This window comes from Emys orbicularis, chromosome 14 (assembly GCF_028017835.1).
Source record: "Emys orbicularis isolate rEmyOrb1 chromosome 14, rEmyOrb1.hap1, whole genome shotgun sequence".
Taxonomy (NCBI): domain Eukaryota; kingdom Metazoa; phylum Chordata; order Testudines; family Emydidae; genus Emys; species Emys orbicularis.
The window spans coordinates 24,125,932-24,146,465 of NC_088696.1; positions in this window are offsets into that span (position 1 = coordinate 24,125,932).

A 20,534-nucleotide genomic window follows, 5' to 3' on the forward strand; every position below is an offset into this window, starting at 1 on the left:
TATGCAATTCACCGCAGGCATGCCCCCAGTGTTTCTATATCCCAACCATCAGAATGATCCATGGGGCTATAGGCAGCTGAGCACAAGTGAGTGCAGCCCCTAATGCTGCTCTCAGCTGTACGAGAGGTCAAACTGGCAACCAGCGGCCCTAGTATAGAGGAGAATCAATGGTGGCCTTTGCTCTTTCCTATTCCCCTCCGGTCCTTGTTCCAGGCTCAATCATAGCACAGAAATTAATATGGGCCTAAGTTCTTTGCTTTATGTTCTCTGCATCTCCCTGACGTTTTCCTCTGTTATGCTTTGGCTATCTAGGTATCCAGGGTTAGAGGGATTTCACTGGTAGAATACTAAGTTGCAGCAGGAACTCAGCTGCTTCAATAGTTGAGAAACGGATAGAAAGAAGCAAGACTCCTCTCATCAGTTGTTGTCTCATTGGATGGAATGACGCTACCCATTAAATGAACCAGATGGGTAAACATGAGAGCTTTGAAGAAGCAAAATTACGAAGTGAGAAACTACTTTTTTTAATCTCCTGCTTTCATGTTTTGGTTGTCGGATTGTTTCTTGCTATGCTGCAACTGTTATTAACTTACTGATTCTAGAGATAATATTTAATTAAACTACTTTGCAGCTTACTACTGTTTTGGGATTTTGTTAATTAATCTTTATGTAATTGCTATGGTGTATAGCAAAAGTGCTTGAATTAGACATTCTACCTCTTTCAGCATATATAATTTCTGAACATAACCAACCACCTGTTAACAAGAAGGGAGGGAAGAGTTTAGGACTGAACAGCTCTGAGCCAGTTCCTTTGACCTCAGCTGTTGGATTCTGTTATACAATTTTTTTTAACATGAGATATACAAATTTAGGACATTTTTCTTGCTTTCACCCCTCAATCCAGACCCCACTTATTTAAATTGCAGACTGCATAGAGATCAGGCGATTGGTTGCAGGGCCGGCTCAGGCACCAGCTTGCCAAGCAGGTGCTTGGGGCGGCCACTCCGGAGAGGGGCGGCACGTCCAGCTATTCGGTGGCAATTCGGCGGACGGTCCCTCACTCCCGCTCGGAGCGAAGGACCTCCCGCCGAATTGCCACCGCAGATCGCGATTGCGGCTTTTTTTTTTTTTTTTTTTTTTGCGCCGCTTGGGGCGGCAAAAACCCTGGAGCCGGCCCTGATCGGTTGTCCAGCAGGAGTTCACTAAAGACAAAGCCAGATTCTGATCTCAGCTACACCAGTATAAATCTCTAATGGAGTTACTCCATGTTTACACTGGTGTAACTGAGATCAGAATCTGGACTTTGGAGTTTAGCTTCTTACTAATTCTCTAACCACTGACAGACCCCTAGCGGATTTCCTCACAGCTACAACTCAAAAGAATGCTACGCAAAGCAGTGATGATACAATCTGTTGAGACCCAATAATCAATCTTAGCAAGACCCTAAGAAGTGTTCCAATTCCAACACCAGTCCACCTGGCATGACCAAATTCCAGAGACAGAATCAACTGAGGTTTAGCAACAAGGGAGAAAACTTCCATTTTCTTGTTGGGTGCTTGGGTGCAAGATGAGAAAAGAGCTGGGAACATGTATGGGACACTGACCCCTCATGCACTTAAAGTGTTTATATATCAACCCACTGTACAGACAATAAACACTTGGTGAAACCCTCAGTTGGCTGGAGATGAGCTTGTGCGGGGAAGACAAAGGTGGTTCTAAACCTGATTTCAGTCTTCCCAGATCTTGGGGCTCAATTAGCTCCCAGCACAAGTTTTAGTAACTCTTAGGCTGCTTTTATGGTCACATTTCCCTATTTTAATTGTTGGTATGTGAAAGACCCGCACAAACAATAGAGGAAACGGTCTGACACGCGCTATATGAGGGAGATAGTGAGACTAACTATACACAAAGTCATGTGAAAAGCACACATTCGACAGGCTGAAATACTAAAATCATGTCCAGTGCTACTTTTAACAGCAGGGCGTACTTTTTCATAGAGAAGAGGATTTTTAAGTTGATACTGTCCCTTTATATCAGAGGCCATGGAGGGAAGGGCGGCAACAGAGTAGGAGGCTACTTATTGTATGGGCTGGATCCCATTGTAACAGATGCCTGGCCAGGAGCTATAGGTAAACCATGGTACTGCAACCGTGGCAAAGGGAAATCGTGGCTGCTTGGTCTGGAAAGGAGAAATGCAAAGGTGAATTGGCTGAAAGCTTCAAATCCCATATTTAGTGTCACGTGTGTCATTGATATTAGAGCATTAGCTTAAAAGCATGATTTGCGCCTGGAATAAATAAAATAAATAAATAAATTAATGGAGATATCCCATCTTCTAGAACTGGAAGGGACCTTGAAAGGTCATCGAGTCCAGCCCCCTGCCATCACTAGCAGGACCAAGTACTGATTTTGCCCCAGATCCCTAAGTGGCCCCCTCAAGGATTGAACTCACAACCCTGGGTTTAGCAGGCCAATGCTCAAACCACTGAGCTATCCCTCCCCCAATGGCATTGTTTAGGGTGGGATGGGGGGGAGGTGAATGCCTTGGAAGGGAAGACTCTCTCTTTTTTTTCCCCTCAGGGAGAAACTGCAAAGAAACCTATGAATTACTGTCTACATCCGGGCAGTTTTACTATTCCCTTACTGATACCAATCCATTTTGAACAAAGCATTCTCAAAGCATGCGTTTTCCAATCTACATGCTTAGTTCAGCAACATAGGGCTAAGAGTCAATTGAATCTTGTCATTGTCTCACAGCTATTTGAAAGGACTATATATCCAGAAGGAGGCACATTTAGAATTTTTTGTGATCCATTGCTGAGAGTAGGAAATGAGCTGTGGTTCATCCACCATTTAAACCAGGGGTCTCAAAGTCCCGGCCCGCGGGCCACCTGCAGCCCGAGAACCTCCCCACTGTGGCCCGCGGAGGAGAGACACATGCAGCCACGTGGCCAGCTCTGTCTGCCGCAGGCACCACCCCCCGCAGCTCCCATTGGCTGGGGAAGAGGGACAGAGATACCATCACTAGTCGCCGGGCAGAGTCAGCCAAGGAGCCAGCATCATTAGTTGCTGGGCAGAGTCAGCCATGGCAGAAGCGTCACTTTTTTCCACAATGAATATAAACAAGTCAAAATACCGAACACAACTATCTGATGCACACCTTGCTGCAATCCTGAAGGTTTCAACTGCTCAGTCACTGAGGGCAAACATCAACCAACTGACAGAACTGAAGCACTGCCAGGTGTCTGGCAAACACTAAAAACTCTCTGGCAGGCGAAGAATTATATAAAGTCGTATGACAGTTTTATTATTACTAAGAAATTCGAAATAAAAAATACAATATAAACATTTTCTTTTCTGAACACCATCTTCAGTGACATTATTGGCCCACTGGGAGGATTTGAGGACTGGCACTGGCCCTAAGGTAAAGTGAGTTTGAGAGACCTGATTTAAACAAACAGAGTGTGGTCTTGTGCTCCTTGACATCAATGGGAGTTTTGCTTAAGGAAGGACATGAGGATCAATTCCCAAATATTTTTGTTACATAGGTTTTTACAAGTCCTTATGTTGTAACCCTACTAACTTAAATTCAGTGCTAATGGTGAAAACATAAGTAGATGCTATTAACTGTTGGTGATTAGGGATTAGATACATATATGTACATCACCCATGTGAGAAGACCACTTTTGGCAGAACAGATTATAAAATCCAATAGTTCACAGTGTCGGAGATTTCTATTTCCAGCCCATGTAGATTTGATTCAGTTTTGCTACTCTAAGGAAAAGGAACATAATATAATTAATCTGAGTTGTCAGGACATCATATCTTCTTCAACGAGCAAAATATTCTATTACCATAGATAAAGACTAGATGAACAAATATCATGTATTACCCACTGCTTTAACTGCTTCCTATACAAACAGCTCTCCAAATGATGGAAGCATTTGGGGTCTGATCCAAAGCCCAGTGAAGTCAACGGGAGGTTTTCCAGTGATTTCAGTGGGCACAGATCAGGCCCTTTGTTAGGACATAAACACTCTATTAACATAAATACCGTTATAATTCCTACAGCGCCTTGCCACATAAACAACCATGTGGAGAATTATGTAACCTCATGTTTCATTGCTTTTATGTTTTCAGAGATTCTGTAACCCATTTACAAACAAAAACATAACCTTGCCATACTAGAAGTGATAGTTACCATCAGGAGTTGTTGTTTTTCTGAGAACAGTGTATGTCTTCAAACAATACATTTAGCTATGGAGAAACTCAACCAAGTGTAATGAATTTTATTACATAGCAGCTGTTCAAATAAAGCAAACAAATTTGGCTTAATAGCTACTTGATGAATATTCACTGGCCTAACGGCAGGCAAATACAACACAGTAGCTATATTGTATATACTGTAGTGCATCAAGGTTACGAATGGGAATATGCAGAAAGTACACGGATGCTATTTCGATTTCAGTTCTACTTCTATATTTTGGGGGATTTATATAGCTGTGTCGGCAGTCTACGCAACTAAGGCTGCTTAAAAGAATTGCTTTGCCAAGGTAGCCACAGCACACTCAATTGAAATTCTATTGCAGTGGCCTGGCACATTCCATTAAGGTGTCCTAGTGGTATACTGCATTATCTCAGAGATATGGTGGCTGAGTGAGGAGAAAACTATTTAGTGCACAATGCTTTTTTGGGAAGAATGAGGTTGTATAAAGACTCTCAAACTGGAACAGGAGACCATAGCTACCAATGTATTTCCCTAATAGAACTCCAGTTTGAAGAGTAAGATGCTGGCCAACAGGACATTCTCTATGTGAGACCAAATTCTGAATTCATTCCCTACCTTGGGCCAAAATAGCCCAAATAAATTAACCTCCAGGTGTGCTGCAATGATGCTAATCTATTTTCTCTGTCTGAGGAGGCATCGAGGGCAGCTGATTAATTTTAATTCAGGCTATATGGGAAAGAAGTCACAGGATTTGATATATTTTGCATGCATTTGTAAGATTTCAAAGCTATACTAAAGGTGCAGTGATTGCTTTGATTTACACAAACAGACATTAAAAATGCCTCATCTCACAGGGTTGTTTGTAAGGCTTCATGAATGCTTTGAATTTTTTTTGGAATCTGCAGATCTAAGATGCTACAGGAGGGCAAAACATCATTGTTAAAATAAATAATCGTATAGCATGACCAGGCTACCTGAAAAGAAATCAGAAATGTTGGCATGCAGGAACATAGGAATTGCTGTAGTGGATGCTTTGTCAATCCAGGGGCCCAGCTATTCCAGTAGCCTTTGGATGTCAATCTTTGAACCTGCTGCTTCTCTTTTGTAGTCAGAGGTTAAGTATAAAGGAGTGGAAACCTGAAGAGGGTGTCAAAGAGGGAAGCATCAGCATCTCCACTGCATGATTTCCTCTCCCTGGGAGCTGACTGAAGTGCTCCATAGAAGGCCCTTAGGTGTGGGGCCATGAATCATATGATGCAGGCAACAAACAATTATTGCATAAATCACACCAACACCTAGAAACCTGATCCTTCAGCTTCAAAAACAAAGTCTTTGCAACTTGAGCTAAAAGAACTCTCTGTATCAAGCAGTAGTAGTAGGTCCTTTTTCTCTCTGGACCACCCACAAGACAAGGGCATTATGCACCCTCAAATCCAGTATATACCAAGTTCTCCCTGGGATGGGAAGTAGAAGAGAGCAGAGGAGCAGGTGTTCTGCACGGCACACTCCCTCAGGAACCCATGGTATTTACTAGCGGAAATATACACAGGAGTTAACCTTTCTCCAAGCAGCATAATCTCCTCTGTGCCTGTTTGATTCTTTGGCGGGAGAGGGATTGGGCGGTCAGTGGTGGCACAGCTCCATTGAAAGAGATGCTGCTACTGGAGAGAGGAGGGAAAGAGAGCATTGTGGAGAGGCTGGTTTCCTGTGCAGATGTCCCTGGATATGCAATGATGCAGCTAGGAAGACACATTCTGACCACATCCTCTTCCCCATCATTGCTGGCTAAGTACCCTTGAGGAGCAGGTGCAGAGGAAACTACAATGAGAGAACCTCACAGAGTTTCCAATGGACATTTTCCCCTCCTATGGTTATTCTGGACCATTATTTCTAGTGGCATTCAAATGCTTTGAATGACACCTCTTCTCGACTACAGCCTGGCTTTGAACATGCCCATTAACACTTTGAGAAAGGGAGCTGGCTGCAACCACTGAATAGTCAGCTATGCAGGATGTAGTGCAAAAGGAAAACTGATCTATGCTCTTTATGTGATATGTGCAGTGTAAGGAGATGACAATTTATGCTATTAATATGGAAAGCAACAGCAGACAACCTAATCCCCTATGGAAATAAATGGGGAACTCTCCAAACATTTTAGCTGAAAACTCCTTACAATTTCAATAGCTTCCCTTATCTTCCTTTGTCCATAGTTGCTGACCGAAGCTAAACACTTGCATCCATGCCAGTCTATTACATGAATTTAATCAAGTGGCTATGTGACGACATGTTTGGCAACAGCAGATTTAGTTACCCTGCTGTGATAAAGAGTTGATCAATGTGCTATTATTCTTTCATTTATTGACTTTTCTTTCCTCCCAGTGTGCACCATAGTACAGTATCACAGACTAAGTTTTCTACAATCTTGATTTCATTGTCCCTTTTTAAATTGAGGCAAATCTGCATGTTTCGATGACAATGGGTATTTATTCCTTTCTAAAAGCCTTGATTTTCAAGCAATTCTTTCCTTGGCACAAAAAGAAACAATACTTGAATTTAACCACTGTTTTCTTGTTGGCCTCCATTAATTAGAGAGGATTTTATTCATTTTGAAAATAGCTTAGCGTAACTACCCTTTATAAAATATTTATAAAGGTCCCTGTTACACGATCTTCTGGATTTTTGGTACTAGACACCAAACAGCTTCTTTTGGTTTTCTGTGAGTGCACCTAGATTTTCAAACTCTTACACACTGTGGCTTTGATGCTCAAGTCAGGCTGAGCTGCACTCAGTGAATGTGGCTATAGAGCCACATTTGCATTCCTTGTGCAAGTTCTAATTTATGGCCACCTACAAAGGTGCCCATGCTGAATCAGGCCCTTACCGATATGCACTGCGTAATGCTGTCTGGCTAGGGACTGGAGCTAGTGATTGTAATGGCAATTAATTAGTAATAATGATTCCTCCTATGTATCATTTGTATAGTGCCCACAGGGTGAAAGGTGCTCTGCAGAGCAGCATGAAATCTTCCTTGAAGGAAGGAAAAACAGTCACCACAAAGGAACTGCGGAACTGGGCTCCAGGGTTTTCATTTCATAATGGATTTGTTGTCAGCAGTAAGGAATATCCCCAAGAACTGGGCTATATGAGAAGCAGAGTAAGATTTGTTTCTGTACCACCACTGGGTAAGTGACAAATATTTCTGGTGCAAATACTCCTGTGTACAAATTTTAAATCTGTTTTCTGCATAGTTATACTTTCCACAAATATTCATGCCAGTAAAAGATGATTCTTACATAATGTACCACATGATCTTCAATGATGCTAGTGGCTAGCCCCTTGGAAGAGAACATCTCCAGCAGCAAAATGCTACTTGACACCATGCTGGGACACTGACATATTATTATTACTGAATAACTCTTATATAGCACCTTTCATCTATAGATCTCAGAACATTTCCCAAAGTAGCTCAATATCATTAGCCCCATTGTATGGATGGGGAAACTGAGCACAAAGAGGGGGACTGACCTCTCCAAGGTCACCCAAAAGGCCAATGGCAGAGCTAGAAAATAGAATGCAGGTCTCCTGAGTCCCAGCTCAGTGCTCTAGCTATTAGGCCACACTGTCTCCCTTGCACTGAGTCACCAGCACCGCGTCAGTCAACAATCTGTTTTCCTTGGACCCCTCCCATCCAAATTCTAATCATGGCTCAACTTTGCTTAACTTGTGAGAAATTGCAAGAGCACCCCAGGAGCATTTGGTAGGATTCACATTGACAATGAACCTGCACTGTCTGTACAGCTTGCCCTGCTACTAAGAGTGCTGTTTTGTGTTCAAAACTGTGTATTAAAACTAACTTTAAATTTAAATAAATCAGTGAAGGTTCAGAAAAGCAAAACTCCCCTTCAGGCTTTTTGCTATTACTGAGATTTCTAGTCTAAGTACTATTGGTATCATGATGTCATTGCTTCAATGGCAGTAATTGTGAGAAGTACAGAAATCATTCAACTACAGTCAGGGCCGGCTCCAGGACCAGCCTGGCAAGCAGGTGCTTGGGGCGGCTGCTCCGGAGAGGGGCGACACGTCCAGGTATTCGGCGGCAATTCGGCGGACGGTCCCTCACTCCCGCTCGGAGCGAAGGACCTTCCGCTGAATTGCCGCAGCAGATCGCGATCGTGGCTTTTTTTGGTTGTTTTTTTGGCTGCTTGGGGCGGCCAAAACCCTGGAGCCGGCCCTGACTACAGTAGGTCTTTGGAAATGGGCACTTAACATTGGAACTTGTCTTTACATTTCAATTATACAGGAAAATGGTGCATGTGATGTAAAGATCTTTGTAAGTGAAACTGGAGTTCATGAATTTATAGCAAGTGCATAGGAGGGTAAAAAGACCTCAAGAGGAAATGCTGCTGTAATGATCTTTTAATAGAGGGGAGAGAGAAAATAACCAACTTGTACCACAATTGAACAAAGGCACAAATCAACAAGAAAACAAAATTAATGATTAAACTACTAGCAAACCCAGACCAACAAATGTGCAATATGACAATTGCAAAGCGACCTCTCCTCAAACAACAGGCCCAAACCTAGAAAGACAGTGATTTCTAATGTAAAGGAAACTATATAATTTCTTTTAACCTACTTAATGATTGAAAGCACTATGTTCATTGGGGTATTACAATATCCATTACTTAAGGAGATCTCAATGGTCATGAAAACCACAGGTTAACGACGGTGATGGCTCCCTTCATCTGTGTTATCCATTTTGGAGGCACATATTTACTATCTGGCACCATGCCTGTCCTCAGAACAACAGGCTTCTGACTGGACAACACCTAAAGAATTAAAAGTTCAGTTCAGTTTGGATCAGCTTTCAAAGCTATGAACACTTATTGTGAACTCTAAAGCTTTCACCTTCTCTGTCCCAACAGCCGTTTTAGAGACCCTCAGGTTCTACAACAGCATTACCAGCAATTCAGAATGCTGCTTGCTGAGCGATGGCATTTGCCTTGAGAAATTTCACAAGTGATGTTCTAGTAACAGACATGAGATCTATTGGATGAGGTACAATATTCAAGCTGTTAATTCTTAAAAATAGAACCAAAATGATACTACTGAATAGACTTGCCAGGTATGAAAAACCTGGAGCCAGCCAATACAATTTTGATTTTTTTGGGGTGCAGTTTCATAAAAACATGCAACATGTAAAGCCTGATGTCATATAAACAACAGAGTGAAAACAAGGCTTGGTGGGTCAATGGAAGAATTTGATACGTGTCTCTGTCATACAGCAGTGATAGCATGCATCTCACTTGATGATAGATCATAAGGACACACCATAATCATCATAAAAGTCATCCAGAAACTGAGCTAGCCACCACACACAAAAATCCAGAAGCGTTTCAATGAGACTGAAGGAAATCAGAGACAAGGTGGGTGATCCAATAAAAGGTATTACCTCGGCACCTGGTCTCTCTAATATCCTGGGACCAACACAGCTACAACTACACTGCATACAACCAAGGAAATCAGTCACTTAAAAATAAACATTCAAAATAATTGGTTTCTTATTGCTTGATATCTGCCCTTTCGTCAGGGCCAGTCTAGTGTCCCATTATTTGGGCGCGGGTAACTGGGTATTTTAGCCCCCCTTAATTTCACTATTTAAAAAACAAATAACCTTGCGGGATTCAAGAGACTAGTTACACCCCCACCAGCCTGGCTCTCCTGGAGCCCCTGCCTCTTCCCACCCCAGCCCAAACTCCCAGAGCCCTGCCTTTTCCCACTCCTTACCTTACCCTCCCTGCTGGTGAGCATGAGGCCCTTGGTTGATGGATCCTGCTTTCTGGACCTGGCCAGTCCATATTGCTGAGAGAAGCTGCCACCACAGTTTCAGCAGCTGGTGGTAGCATGCAGCACACAGAGTGAGACCTATGTGTTGGTCAAGCCCTGGCGCACTCCCTCCCAGCCATGTTCAGGAACCAGGACGGAAGTTCAGGTTTTTTAAAGTGTGTATGGGGCGAGGGGTGCATGGCCCCTACTCTGCATTTTTTAAAAAGGGGGGGCAAAGGCCCTTTGACCCACCCATTTCCAATGCCTATGAATTTGGCGCTCCTTGAAAATAGTTTGGGGTCTTTTTCTGGGGGGGGGAGGGGAGCAAATATTCCTCCCCCCCCCCCACAGGTAGTGCCAGCCCCGCCTTTGATTACCTCAGTTTAGAGATAAATGTGTTAAAATCCATCAACCTTCTCTAGTCATAAGTATTAAACAGTGTCTTCAAAGCTAACATGGCCCACTATAAAACCACAAATAACTCTTTGAAATGAATGTCACGGTCAGTTTGCTTCTGTGGGAAGAGTGTGCACGTGCCCATTGCACAAGCAAATCCCCACATTCATATGCAGAGAAATGAATGCATGTGCCAGTCAAGTAAGTGCATGCACAGCTACTTATCTACAAGGTCAACGGTGTCCATACATTGTGTTCAGCTCACCTGTTGTGCGGGTTGTCTTAACATTTGGTCTGGGATGTTAAAATTGGCCAGTCTTTACTTGAGAGAGGCCTGGAATGGGATATAAGAGAAGTGCCCATCAGCATTTAAATGAATTAGAAGACTTAAAGGGCCTGATCCTTGGCCCTTTTTAAGGGAACTTGAAGCTTCTTTATGGCAGAGGCTGACGATTTCCCCAGTGTAGGCCAGCCTCCCCACCAGGAAAAAGCAGTGTTCAGGGCTAGGTTGGGGATGTGTTAGAGGTAAAGCCATATCACAAGGCTCTCTTGTGATCCCAGCTGGAGGAGTGGCCCTTTGAAGGTTGTAATCCATGAGATCATGTTAGAACAACCCTGCCATTTCTCTAGAGCAGGAGTGTAAACAGGTGACTCTGGCACAGCTGGTGTGACAGACCCAGACCAGTGGGGTACAGGAGTCTGGTAGAGGGCAAATATACTGGTCACTGGATGAGTAGTTTTCTGTTCCCTGAGTGACCAGACCAGGGGCTGCACTAGAGTAATCAGGAACCTGCTAGAACCAGTTAAGACAGGCAGGCTAATTAGGACACCTGGAGCCAATTAAGAAGAAGCTTCTAGAATCAATTAAGGCAGGCTAATCAGGGCACCTGGGTTTTAAAAAGGAGCTCACTTCAGTTTGTGGTGTGAGTGTGAGGAGCTGGGAGCAAGAGGCGCAAGGAGCTGAGAGTCAGAGGGTGTGCTGTTGGAGGACTGAGGAGCACAAGCGTTATCAGACACCAGGAGGAAGGTCCTGTGGTGAGAATAAGGAAGGTGTTTGGAGGAGGCCATGGGGAAGTAGCCCAGGGAGTTGTAGCTAGGGTGACCAGATGTCCCGATTTTATAGGGACAGTCCCGATTTTTGGGTCTTTTTCTTATATAGGCTCCTATTACCCCCCACCCCTTGTCCTGATTTTTCACACTTGCTGTCTGGTCACCCTAGTTGTAGCTGTCATGCAGCTGTTACAGGAGGCACTATAGACAGCTGCAGTCCACAGGGCCCTGGGCTGGAACCCGGAGTAGAGGGCGGGCCCAGCTTCCCCCCAAACCTCCCAATTGACCTGGACTGTGGGTTCTCCCAGAGGGGAAGGTCTCTGGGCTGTTCCCCAACCCACATGGTGAATCTCTGAGGCAAGAAAATCCGCCAATAAGCGCAGGACCCACCAAGATAGAGGAGGAACTTTGTCACACTGGGGATCAAATCCGAAGGATGGAATCTCACAGGCTATCAGACCCTCCCTTTCCTGGGCATGAGGTTCCTCCTTCTTTAAAGAAGGGCAACGCAGACACGGTGACAGATCATCTCAGCAACTTTACTGGAATTCACTGCCCTCATAGCCACAGAATCCTGCCCTACCCTGCTCCTCTGTCTCTCCTCCAAAGTGCAACAGAAACAGGAAAAGAAGTGTGCGGGGGTGGGGGGACATAGGAGCATTCCCTATCCCACTAAAACCCACAAAAATAGAAGTGGGAAATAGTGATTTTCTTTTTGAAAATCTCATGAGAGACTAGTTTCCCTTTGTGTGTGAAATGTTCCTCCAGCTCTAATTATTTGATCCCTGCTCCAAGATATTGGTAATTCCTTATATGCCTGTGGTAACTGAATGGTAACATAAATGTCAGATATATCTAATCAGATTTAAATCGAAGCAGCATAATGCTCCACCCAAGCAGAGTTACAAAGGTAAATGCAAGAGTAAATATTTAAAAATACATTTAAAAGACAAATGATTAAATGAAAGATTGATCCTATTAAGAATAATAGTGAGGATAAGTAATTAGAGACAGAGGATAAGAAAATAGCAGAGGCATTAAAGTTGACAAAATCAGAGATTAGATTTGAGAAGCCGCAGATAAGGAATTAATGAAAGAGTGGATAGCACTGAAAAGGAGTTGCCAAGAGGTTAGGAGCTTATAAAACTGCCAGAGTACCAAGCCTCTGTATACACACTAGAGATGGAGATAGGTAACGGAAAAAGGATGGAAATTAAATGGGATTTACTATTTAACCCCATTTGGGGTTGACCAAATTAATTTATTTTAGCCCCATTTTATGTGAACTGCACTTAGCATGCATCGCTGTTACAGGGCTACATTGTGTGGCCATTACTCATGTCAATGAGCACCCTCAAAAGCACGTGTGCCTCTGAAATCAGTGGAACTACTACAGGGGCCCATTGACATGAATCTGGGTGGACTCTTACAAGGCCTAGGACCAGATGTCAAATTTCAGGCTATTCATGTCTGTTCTGGTTTTACGAAAATTTGCAGTAACTCTACAGAGGATCAGGCATGGGCATTAATCTGTCAGGAAAAGTTTTTGTGACTCACACATATTGGATTTGTTTATGTGTAACATCGATAAGAATAGGCTTAGTCACGATTATAGATGAGTTTCAACTGAAAGCCCAGGTCTGAGCTCTCTAAGCACTCCTAGAAGAGATGTTGAAAATCTGAACTGGGATCCAAAGTTTGAAAATGGCCAAGCCAAACACCTGTCCGTGAATGTGCCTAAACTTTGGAGTGTTCACAGTCCTGAACTGGGTCTGAAGCTTGAAACCTTGCTAGCCACTATTTCACTTTGCATATGAATAGATGTAGAGACTCTGGAAGAAAGACTGCCTGAACTGAGCTTGTTTGAGAAAGAAGTGTGTGTGTGTGTGTGGGGGGGGGGAATCTCAGCACTGATGAAAAAACAATTAAAAAAAGACAGGTCTTTGAACTGTACCAAGGGTTGCACCATAGATCTCCACATTTGAAACCAGAAACAAAAGTTAGAAAATTCCTTCTTAGATTTCAAGTTCTTCAGGGCAGGGACTGCCTCTTTGTTAGCAAACATCCCCCATCCTATCTGGGGCTTCTGGGTGCCCCTTTAGCATAAGCATTAAATAATTTGCTATAAACTAAACAGAAATGATTATGAATACATTGGGAAGGGCAGATCTGCTGACTGAATTTTCTACTTTCTCATACTCATTTCTTAAAGCCACCTGCCCAAGGTCATTCAAGAATTCGGTGGTGGACTAGGGAGTAGAACCCAGATCTCAATTCTGCCCAACTTGCATTTTAACCACAAAACCTCCTTCCTCATATGGTAATATGTAAACATGTTTGTTAATTGCAGATTGTCAGAATGGAAATTAATTACCCCATCGTGCTTTTTTCTGTTGGTTTATAGACCATTTCAAACAAGCCAGTCTGCAGAAAATTCTCCACTAAATGCACCAGGCAGTAATATCTATGCTTCATCTAGCTTTGAGACATGGAAGCACCAATTTTTTCCCCCTCGATCACAATCATGCCCAGAACAAGGGGTCTCTACGGACAGTAAAATAACAGCCATCCGAGAGAAAGCTAAAGGGAAGTGTCTTACAAGCCACCCACAGTATTTACACATCGGGTACTGCATGCTTGTGCCCCTTGTCTCTCTACTCCAGTATTTCTTTTTCCCTTTTTTAGGTTATAATGACGACATTTCTATCTCCTTATCTGGGTAGAGGAGAAAACAGACGAGTCACCATTAAAAGGAAATGACATCGGACACTGGAAAGGAAAGGGAAAAGAAGACGAATCCTGTATAATGAAAAAGAAGAGAGGAAGACCAGGCCCTGAAGAGTAAATCCCAACCAGCACTACAGTGCCTCACCCCATCTGCTAAAGTAGCCTTGACATATCAGAGCCAGGGGAAGGTGCATTGCACTGAATTAGTGGAATTGCTCCTCCAACTGTTCACCACAGAGAGCAAAAGGGGCCCAAGCTCATCACAGGATTCTTCCATTATTCCCAGGGCTCTGCGCACTCTGGCAATTACATGGCTGTAGGATTTGTTACAGAATTCACTCCTTACCTCAGCCTTGTGCTTCAGAATTCTAGACTTCAAGGTTAATTCTAGACTTCTGGGTTGCGAAAATAGCTTGCATTTGCAAGGTTAAGAAGAGCTAATGCAGTATGTCTACCTGGTTCTGCAAAAAGCCCAAAACCACAAAGACTTTGAGACTATATAAACAGCCCCATTCCCCCCAGCATGCTGTTAACGCTGAAACCTACAGGTTTCAATCCCAACAGTTAGCTATTTCATTGCTGACTATTTAACCCAGGGGTCGGCAACGTTTTGCACGTGGCTCGCCAGGGTAAGCACCCTGGTGGGCCGGGCCAGTTTATTTACCTGCTGACGTGGCAGGTTCGGCCGATCGCGGCCCCCACTGGCCGCGGTTCGCCGTCCCGGGCCAATGGGGGCGGCGGGAAGCTGCGGCCAGCACATCCCTCGCCCGCGCCGCTTCTCGCCGCCCCCATTGGCCTGGGACGGCGAACCGCGGCCAGTGGGGGCTGCGATCGGCCGAACCTGCCACGTCAGCAGGTAAATAAACTGGCCCGGCCCGCTAGGGTGCTTACCCTGGCGAGCCGCGTGCCAAACGTTGCCGACCCCTGATTTAACCAGTAGAAACATCCAGCTGGTGGGCTTATCCCACAATCCCAAGCTGCTTTCTGTGTTGCCCCAAGTGTTGAAAAGCCCAGTTATAAAGACCTCCAGCTTTCCCTTTATAACTTGGACAGTGCAGTTAAGACCGTCAGAGCAAAACTCTGCAGTGTATTGAAAACTAAAAGTGGGGAGAAAAAGTAAAATAAATTACCTTTAATTTCAAAATAAACAACATATGACCCTCTGCACTGATTGCATTATTCATCATCCTATTTGAGATAATAAATAAGTCAGTGGGAGAGCGTCATAACTTAGGTCAACTTACAGCTTTAGTGTAGACCAGCTCACATTCAAGGCTAGATGTTTTATGGTTCTAATTACCTTCAGCTACATTCTAATGTCTGGAAGTTGAAGCTAGACAGTTTCAGGCTGGAAGTAAGATGTAAATTTTTTAACAGTAAGACTAATTAACCATTGGAACAACACACCAAGAGTGATGGTGGATTCTCCATCACTGACCATTTTAAAATCAAGATTGGATGTTTTCCTAACAGATCTGCTTTAAGAATTGTTTTGAGGAAGTTCTATACAAGAGGTCAGACTAGATAATCACAGTGATCCCTTCTGGCCTTGGAATCCATGAATCTTGCACTGGAGTGATGGAGTGCCCCTGTCATAGGTTTTACCCCCACTCTGGACTTTAGACTACAGATATGGGGACCTGCATGTGAACCCCTAAACTGAATTACCAGTTTAGATCTGGTTTTGCTGCCACCACTCCCAAGTTTTAACTCCTTTCCTTGGGTAGCCTTGAGAGACTTTTTCACCAATTTTCTGGTGAACACCGATCCAAACCCTTGGATCTTAACACAAGGAGAATTTAACCATCCCCCCTTCTTTCCCCCACCAATTCCTGGTGAGTTCAGATCCAATTCCCTTGGATCTTAACAAAAGGAAAAATTAATCAGGTTTTTAAAAAATAAGACTTTTAATTAAAGAAAAGAAAGGTAAAAGAAAACCCTCTGGGAGATAGCATACCAGCTGATCTCTCAGACAACAGATTCAAAACACAGAGGATGTTCCCCTGGCAAAAACTTAGTTACACAAACATTACCCAATTTGATTATTTCCTAATGCCCAAGACAAGTTACAAAGAAAATAAACATAAACCTATTTATTCCCTTCACTAATACTTACTACTTGATAAGAGGCTGATTTCTGGAGCTTTCCCACTCCGGTCAAAACTGAAACTAAACTCTAAACAGAGGGAACTTCCCTCCTTCCTTTTGAAACATCTTATTCCCCCCCTTGGTTCCTCTGGTCAGGTGTCAGCTAGGCTAAGTGAACTTCTTAACCCTTTACAGGTAAAAGAGGCTTTAACCCTTAACTATCTGTTTATGACAGCCCCCATCCACACCACCTCAGCAGAGCCAGAGCTGCTGGACCAGAAGGGAAGGGCATGTACTCCCTGTCATCAAGGGGCATATTCTGATACCTTTATTCACAGTCCTGGATCCTTACTCCATGAGTAGACTCAGTGGGTGAAATCCTGGTCACAGTGAAGTCAGTGGAAAAATTTCCATTGATCTCAGTAGGGTCACCCCAAAACTTTAACAATGGGATTATTCAAAGGTAGCAATGTTTCCCAATACAAATTAAAATAACTCATTAAGGCTGTCGACTGATTAAAAAGATTAATCGTGATTAATCGCACGAGTAAAAAAATTAATCTCACAATTAATCGAACTGTTCAACAATAACAGATTACCATTTATTTAAATATTTTTGGATATTTTCTACATTTTCAAATATATTGATTTCTTGAAACAGAATACAACACAGAATACAAAGTGTACAGTGCTCACTTTATATTTATTTTTGATTACAAATATTTGCACTGTAAAAATAAAAAAAATAATATTTTTCAATTCACTTGAATTTCAATTCACTTTTTAATCTCTTTATCAATGAAAGTTGAACTTACAAATGTAGAATTATGTACAAAAAATCTGCATTCAAAAATAAAACAATGTAAAACTTTAGAGCAGTGATGGGCAACCTGCGGCTCGTGGGCCACACGCAGTCCGTCGGGGTAATCCATTGGGCTGCCAGACAGTTTGTTTACATTTGCATGGCTGCCCGCAGCTCCCAGTGGCCCGTGGTTTGCCATTTCCGCATCAGAGTGTTGCTCTTTTAAGACTTCTGAAAGCATGCTCCACACCTCATCCCTCTCAGATTTTGGAAGGCACTTCAGATTCTTAAACCTTGGGTCAAGTGCTGTAGCTAGATTTAGAAATTTCACATTGGTATTTTCTTTGCATTTTGTCAAATTTGCAGTGAAAGTGTTCTTAAAACCAACAACATGTGCCGGGTCATCATCTGAAACTGCTATAACATGAAATACATGGCAGAACGCGGGTAAAACAGAGCAAGAGACATACAATTCTCCTCCAAGAAGTTCAGTCACAAATTTAATTAACGCATTATTTTCTTAATGAGCGTCATCAGCATGGAAGCATGTTCTCGGAAACGATGGCCAAAACATGAAGAGGCATATGAATCATAAAGATCTTGCGACGCCTGGTACACCAGTGCCATGCAAACACCTGTTCTCACTTTCAGGTGACATTGTAATTAAGAAGTGGGCAGCATTATCTCCCATAAATGTAAACAAACTTGTTTCTATTAGCGATTGGCTGAACAAGAAGTAAGACTGAGTGGACTTGCAGGCTCTAAAGTTTTACATTGTTTTGGTTTTGAGTGTAGTTATATAACAAAAAAACCTACATTTGTAAGTTGCACTTTCATGATAAAGAGATTGCCCTATAGTACTTGTATGAGGTGAACTGAAAAATACTATTTCTTTTGTTTATCATTTTTACAGTGCAAATATTTGTAATAAAAATAATATAAAGTGAGTACTGTACACTTTGCATTCTGGGTTGTCATTGAAATCAATATATTTGAAAATGTAGAAAAACATCCAAAAATATTTAATAAATTTCAATTGGTATTCTATTGTTTAACAGTGATATTAAAAGTGTGATTCATCATGATTAATTTTTTTGAGTTAATCGCGTGAGTTAACTGCTATTAATTGACAGCTCTATAATGAATATATTTGAGGGAAATATGAACTGCTCTCAGACACTCACATCCTTCCATGTGCAAAAAGGGGTTAACTTTGTTGAGTAAATTATTCATTGTGAATCATTCTCCCAGAACTCAGTTATGAAGCACAATCATGTCTATATTTTTGTCTTGTTCTGTCTGTGCCATTTTCTCTCTGTTTGCCCCCTTCTCTTCTTTGTTGTCCCAACTCTGTAAAGAGCCAGTGCAGATTTTTAAACTTTCAGACTAGGCAGGAGGAGGAAAAGAGTGAAATGTTCTGCTATGCTGATCAGCATGGGATCACAAGTCTTGGAGCAAAAAGCTCAGTGAGGGAAACTGTGTGAAATGGAATGCAGCTCCAATATAATGACCAAGAAAAGGATTCAGGAGTTATTACAGAAAAATCCCTAAAGCCCTTAGCAGCAACAGTGAAGGAGATATCAAAAGTGTTGGGTTATATCAAAAGAGGAAAAGAACTGCCAGCTAAAGCAGGTGAAAATATATGGAACTCCAGTTAGACAATTTTTTTTAAACTAGGCTTTCCCCAAAATATTGTATAGTAAATAATTTAGAAGAGATCATTATCCTCTGAATTAATCAATGAAACTAGTGTAATAAAAAGTGTAGGGGCTAAACTCACCACATGGTCTATAAACACCTCCATCAGCACAGATCCTGGAGGCCTGCAGCAGTGGAAAGTCTGCCAGGAACAGAGACTGTGGTGGAAGAAGTGGCCAAAACTTACCCTTTGCCAGATTTTCAGACATGGGTAGTGCTGGCTGGGGGAGGGGTATTGCCTTAGCAGCATGTCCTGGTGGGGCTCCTACAGACCCCCAGCATGATATAAAGCTACCTTCCCCAAATGGAAATCAGAGGGAGGCCGGGAAGTCACAATGACCAAGGTCAAGGTTATCTTTTAAATCACCCCCACCAAACTCATTGATTTGAGCCCTGACCACTTAAAGAAAAAAGAAAGTAGTGCTGACATCAATCCACACTAATTCTGGGTGATAAAGTTGCACATCAGCTGTAAGGGTATTAAATTCCTTTTGTATTGAATGTATTCAATACATACACCACTCGCGTCATATAATAGTGGGGTCATCTGGATTTACACCAAAGGCACAGAGATCACAAGGGGTGCACAGAGATGCACTTCCCTGATCCTGCTCTGTGTATGTTCGTCCCCCTCACTGTGCTAGAGCCGCACGGGTTGGAGACGTACGATTGAAGACTGGATTACTTCTACACTACATCAATCACAGATGGGTGTTTTCTGCACTCTGCTGATAGCAAGGCGGGGTCACAAACCTCTACATCAGCTCTGTGCCACTGCACCGTCAAGTCTTGCACTGGGCTCAGCAGGCAGAGTGTTCAACCAAATGACACCAGCACTGCTGCAAAGTGGCCACCCTACACCCCAGGATCTGGCTCTGAAGGTCGAAAACTGTAATGTGCGAAACTCCAAAGATTGCTACGAACATTATCCAAACCATTCAAACCTGTTTGCTTTGCAAAGTCAAGTTGGAAATCATAGGACGGTGACCTTTTTCATAGCATTTTTGAAACCTCTTCGGCTGGTACCAAGACACAAACAAATACAGAGATGTAAAAAAAAGACACAATATTTTAACATATTAACCAAACTTTCTGGAAACTGAAAAAAAATGTATCTGTGGGATTGTGTCAGGGCTTCTCCCTGCACTCTTTACTCTGGCAAAATTCCCACTAAAGCCATTTCCCTGCTCTGCAGCACCATCTAGTGATACTGAAATGAACGGGAATTTATCTTCTCTGCAGAATTCTCTAGTAACACTGCAGTCAATGTGAATTTTGCCTGAGTAAGGACTGCAGGACTTGGCGCTGTCATGATCCTTCCACCCCTAGCTAGTTAAGAAAGGTGGACTGCTTATAAAGGAAATGTATGTGCTCAGAAGGAGACAAGACAGAACCTTGAAGAAATCACTGGTGTGTCACATAAACTAAGCACTTTCCCTCCAGTTCTTGGGGCAGGGGGGAGGATGGGGAAAGAAGAGGAAGAGATTATTTCACTGAGATTGGGGTGGGAGAAGAGAATGTTTTAACAAGATCTTTTGTATAGCTGAGTTTAAAATCACAAGCAGTGATTAGTAAGGTTTTCCTTGTATTAACCGGCTGTCACTACGTACCATAACAATACCAGAATTCTAAACAAATTAAATTAAATATGAGTTATCCCACTGATGCAACAGTTGGCCAACCATTCTAATAAAAATTCACTTGAACATGCCACTCAGT